Source organism: Nanorana parkeri, unplaced genomic scaffold (genome assembly GCF_000935625.1).
Source record: "Nanorana parkeri isolate BGI_ZX_2015 unplaced genomic scaffold, ASM93562v1 scaffold874, whole genome shotgun sequence".
NCBI classification, from domain to species: Eukaryota; Metazoa; Chordata; class Amphibia; order Anura; family Dicroglossidae; genus Nanorana; species Nanorana parkeri.
In genome coordinates, this window is record NW_017307142.1 from 313,929 (window position 1) to 319,325 (window position 5,397).

Consider the following 5,397-nt stretch of genomic DNA (forward strand, 5'->3'; position numbering starts at 1 on the left):
CCCTTTAAAGATTGGTGGGTAACTGTAAGATTAAGCTTCGGTTTTAGGAGCCCCATTCTTTGGATTCTGTAGCTCAAGCTACATAGAAAATTGGTGGAAAAAATACCATTCCAACACTATCTTGGGAAAGTGGAGATTAAATTCATTCTGGGGTGGTGAGGTTTGGGAAGGCCGTAGCAAGCCCCAGTGGCCTAATAGATAAGACACTGGCCTCCTAAGACATGGATTGTGGCTTGAAGTCCAATCTGGGGTGATTAATTCTTAGATTTTTTGTTGTTGCTGATTCCTTTTAGCCTAAGGAATATTTTATGTTATAGGAGAACTATGGGGTCAGGGAGAACTATGGGGTCAGTGCTTTTCCCCATAGTTCTCCTCAGGTTCACGGGAGGACATAAACTAGCATCCTCCCGTGACCCAAAGCTCAGTATATAGCGAGCTACAGCTCGCGGTATACTGAGACCGCCGCAGCCGGGACGGATTCCGACATTACTGTCGAGATCCACACAGCTGCGTGATTGACAGCTGGCTCTGCCTATCTAGAGGCAAAGCCAGCTGTACCCGTCCTGTCCTCCAGTCAGCGCTGGAGGATCAGACAGGGGAGGGGGGAATCCCTTCAGGGAGCCATGAGTGACAGTCACGGCTCTGTGCAGGGACAGGATCGAGAAGTGAGCGGTATGTGTTCACTCACTTCCTGATCTATTGAGCCTACGTGTGACAGTATCATTGTCACACGTCAACTCGAACAATGAGGATGAGTGATTTTCCCTCGCCTCATAGTTCTCCTTTAAGAGTGTGGTTCCTAAACCATAATGACTATTTTAGTTTTTTCTCCATTAGATCCTTGAAGAAATCCTCATCTGGGATAACAGTTGCCTTGTTAAGGAGAGAGGCAAACAGGTCCACCAAGCCTGGGATGGAACATGTGTTCACTGCCTCAGTAGGGAATGGATAAAAAGTGAAAAAATAGTTTGGGAGCAGAGGGGGCTACTTCCACTTGACAGCAAAAGGCATTAAATTGTTTATGGGTGGGAAAAACCTTAGCAGAGCATGCAGGTCCGCCGGAACCCACAAAAGGCACCGAGTCTTCTGAGGAAGTGGAGAAAGCTCGAGTTTTAGTTCTCATTGACCACCTGGATAAGGCTGCCCATGGCCTCTTTTCTGGCGAGAGGAAGAATTATCTAATAAGTTTCCATCACTGGGAGAAGAGGAAAAGTCAGTGCCGGGTTAAAAAAATGTGGAGGGCCAGAAGTAGCTGATGGGAATATACTCCCTAAACCTACACAGGAGTCAGATAACAAAATGTAATGGTGTGAGCCCTATTGCTTTGAATAGTGGCTGAGGCCCAGTCTAGCACTCTGGAAATTTGAGATACAGAGGCTTCAAGCACCAGAGGAACACCCAGGAATGTTAGCCACAGTCATACCTTCAGGTTCTTTCTATTGAGAGCCAGAGGAGGACACAGCACAACAGAAAGTTAAGCACCAAAAAGCTTCGAAAAGTTGTGGGTGGGAAAAAACCTTAGCAGAACATGCAGGTCCGCCAGATCCCACAATAGGTACCAAGTATTCGGAGGAAGTGGAGAAACCTCGAGTTTTAGTTCTCAGTGACCACCTGGCTAAGGATGCCCATGGCCTCTTTTCTGGTCAGAGGAAGAATTCTCTAGGAAGTTCCCATCACTGGGACAAGAGGAAGAGTCAGAGCTGTGTTCAAAAACTGTGGAGGGCCCGAAGTAGCTGATGGGAATATACTCCCTAAACAGGAATCAGATAACAAAATTTAATGGAGTGAGCCCTATTGCTTCGACTGGTGGCTGAGACTCAGTCCAGCAATCTGGAAATTCGAGATACTGTCGTGGGACCAGGGGTGCTCTCTTACCTGGGGTCCAGTGGGCACGGCAGAGATTGTAGGAATTTGGTGCCTGGCAGCGGCGGGTTGCAGGTGCGCATGTGACGCTGCCGTGGCTTATTAGTCACCTCAGGTGCTGATCATTGCCAGGGAGGGCCTTGCGAGCACTCTTTCTCTCCCAGCCATCCCATTGGTTCCCAGGGATCTGTGGCTTCCTTGTTGCCCAGACAACGGGGGCATCGCTGGACCGTGCTGGGTTTAAATTCCAGCCAGAGCCAAGACTTGTTCCTGAGTTATTCTGCCATACGCAAAGCAGCTTCGAAGCCTCATTTCCTATTTCCTGCCTTCCCCGCTATTTGGATCTCCTGGTTATCGACCCCTGGCTTGTCTTCCCGTTTATGATACTTGCTGCCTACCTCGACCCGGACTGTACTCTGACAATGCATTTTGGATCATCCTGTCTTGTACCTCAGCCTGGACTCTCCTTTTGGTATTGTTCCCTGCTATTGGGTTCCACTCCAGCAAACAGGGGGGACTTCGCTCCCTCCCTAACAGAAACAAAGGCTTCAAGTACCAAAGGAACACCCAGTAATGTTAGCCACAGCCATACCTTCAGGTTCTTTCTATTGAGGGCCAGAGGAGGTCGCAGCACAACAGAAAAGAAAGTTAAGCACCAAAAAGCTTATATACTTGGTCTACATTTGCTGAAATGTTCCGCAAACACTGTACTATTTAATCAGTAACAAGACAGGGGCTAATGTGTTTTATCTATTCTCCAGTGAAGACAATCATTGCACAATTCAGTCATACCATATTGTGATCAAAGGGGACATAGATATCACAAATCACTTACTGGAACTTGATTCATTTAGCTTTAGTTTGACATGATCATTCTTAACTTGAGGATCTTGCACCTTTTATAAGTGTCCTGGAATATGTTACTTAAAAGAGAACTATGAGGTAAGTGTTTTTCCCCATAGTTCTCTTAAAGGTCACGGGAGGACATATACTGTACTAGCATCCTCCCGTGACCCAGTGGCGGAACTACCGCCGGTGCAGGCGGTGCGGACGCACCAGGGCCTCGGGCCTCTAGGGGGCCCAGCACAGTCCCAGCGCCGGATCGGTACCCAGCGGCCAGCGGGCCCCCCATCTCAACCGGGGCCAGAGGCCCTGCGGGAGAGGAGGAGGCAGCAGCGGTAGTTGGGACCCGCAGCTGCGGTGGTGGTAGTCGCGGCCTGGCAGTGGTGGTAGTCGGGGACCTGCGGTGGAGGCACTGCTGAAGGCGGAGGCCAGCCTGCCGGTGGCGGCCGAGGAGTCAGGGGCCCGGCAGTGAAGAAGAAGGAGGCTGATGCCTGGAGGTGGAGGAGGCCGGGGCCCAGCAGCGGGCGGCTTGGGGCTGACAGGTAAGAGGAGCAGGTAAAGGGAGCCTGACCAGCCCACCTGAGACCTTGCAAAGCCCACCATAGAGAGTCTATGCAGGGTCACTCTCAGATGGGCTCTGTGGGATCTCTGTTAGGCTCAGCAGGGTCTCTGCTTGGCTCTGCGGGGTCCCTGGTGTTTTTTTTTATTTTGGGGGGGGCCCTTTGTTCCTTAGCTCCGCCACTGCCGTGACCCAAAGCTCAGTATATCGCGAGCTACAGCTCACAGTATACTGAGACCACCGCAGCAGGGACGGATCCCGACGATGCTGTCGAGACCCACCCAGCTGTGCCAACTGTACCCACCCCCTCCCCCATCCGTTCCTCCAGTCACCGCTGGAGGATAGGAGCGGGAGTGGGGGAATCCCTGCGGGGAGCCATGTCTGACAGTCACGGCTCTCTGCAGGGAGATGATTGAGAAGTGAGCGAGCGACGATATGTGTTCGTTCACTTCCCGATCTATTGAGCCGACGTGTGACAGATTCATTGTCACACGTCGGCTCGAACTATGAGGATGAGTGATTTTCCCTCGTCCTCATAGTTCTCGCTTAAGTTACAACTTCAGCCTAAACGTGCTTCTCGTTTTGGTTAGGGGGGGATTAGAACGCCGGTGTTGGACAGATTGGCTTTTTTATTTACTATCTGTCATGGTGAAATTGTCCCTGGGACAGAAAGGCAACAAAAATCTAAAATGTTATGCTTATTGCTGTAACAGAAGCAGAGAGGGAAGAGTGGGGGTTCTCCAGACTAGACATTATAATTTTTTTTCAAATAACCCCGGATAATCCATATACAAAATTTTGGCCAGCTTGTTCACACCGAAAGCGTGTGCGTTCCAGAGCGGTAGCTGCTGGAATGCAGTGCGATCGCTGAGAAACTTCCCCTTGTGTTTTGGGGCGGGAGGGGCATTGAATTCAATGGCACCTCTTCCAGGAACCCCCCCCCCTGCCCGTAGTGCGATCGAGCGTGTGTCAAAACTTTGCCAGCGTTCCGTTCCACTGCAAACGCAAAAAAATAGGGCATGCTTTCGGTGTGAACAAGGCCTTAATGTGAACCAAGTAGTCTGGCTGAGAATGCATTGGTTGGGCAATCAGACCTAAACCTTATCCCTGTCCCATGGATCAGATATTGTATACAACCTCCACCCCAGAGATTGAGGAGAGCCAGCTAGGTAACCAGCAACACACTTGGGGGTGGTAAGTGAAAAGGCAGAGGTCATGTGATCCAGCTGGCCTATTGAGAAAGATACCAAGTCTGCTTTTTGAGCAGAAGCAGGCTGTACAATGGCATAAGAAGAGAAGACTGTGCAAGGTTCCCTGCAGCCGGGTTTGCGTGAGTGCAAGTGATGAAATTTCAATGGCTCCAACCTGATAAGGAGCACTGATATCTACGGAGGTGACTCAGCTGTGTGGTGTATGCTGGCCAGACATTGATTTCTCCTATCAGTAACCATTTCACCTGATTGTTTCCATCAACATGATGACCGCCGCTCCATGTGACACAAACTCTACATGTGCTGACATCCATCTGCTCTCACTCCGAGCCCAAAAGTAATTTCAGAATAATTCATCAATTGCTCTTCACTGTGAGCGATGGCCGGAAAATGATGTCAAATGTCCAACAAACTCAATCGCTTCTATTGTCAATTTATAGATGATGATGACGATGATAATATAAATAAAGATAGATGGGGTTCATAGACCATACATATGTATCAATCACTCGATCAACAGAAATCTCAGACATCTCAACTCTCCCGGACGTTCCGGGATTCTCCCGCCATTAGATAGCGGCTCCCGGACACCCGCAAGTGAAACATTGTATCCCGGAGAGGTTTACTCTTCTCTAACTAAGTCTAGCAGAGTAAACCTTTCCGGTAGGGATGTACCGATACAAGTATCAGTATCGGGGGGAAATACAGGGCAGTTTCACAAGCACTTGTGAAAATACCCCGATACTAAAGGCCGATACTGGTTAACCTAGACGTTAGGTTGCATGAATTCCCACGCTTGCCGGGGACCTCAGGAAGCTGTCTTTGACAGTGCCTGTCCGGTCCCACATCTCCTCTTTTCTGGTGAAAAGACAGCCCCACACCACCCACACAGCTCTGGAGCCCGGCGCACACCCGCAGCTG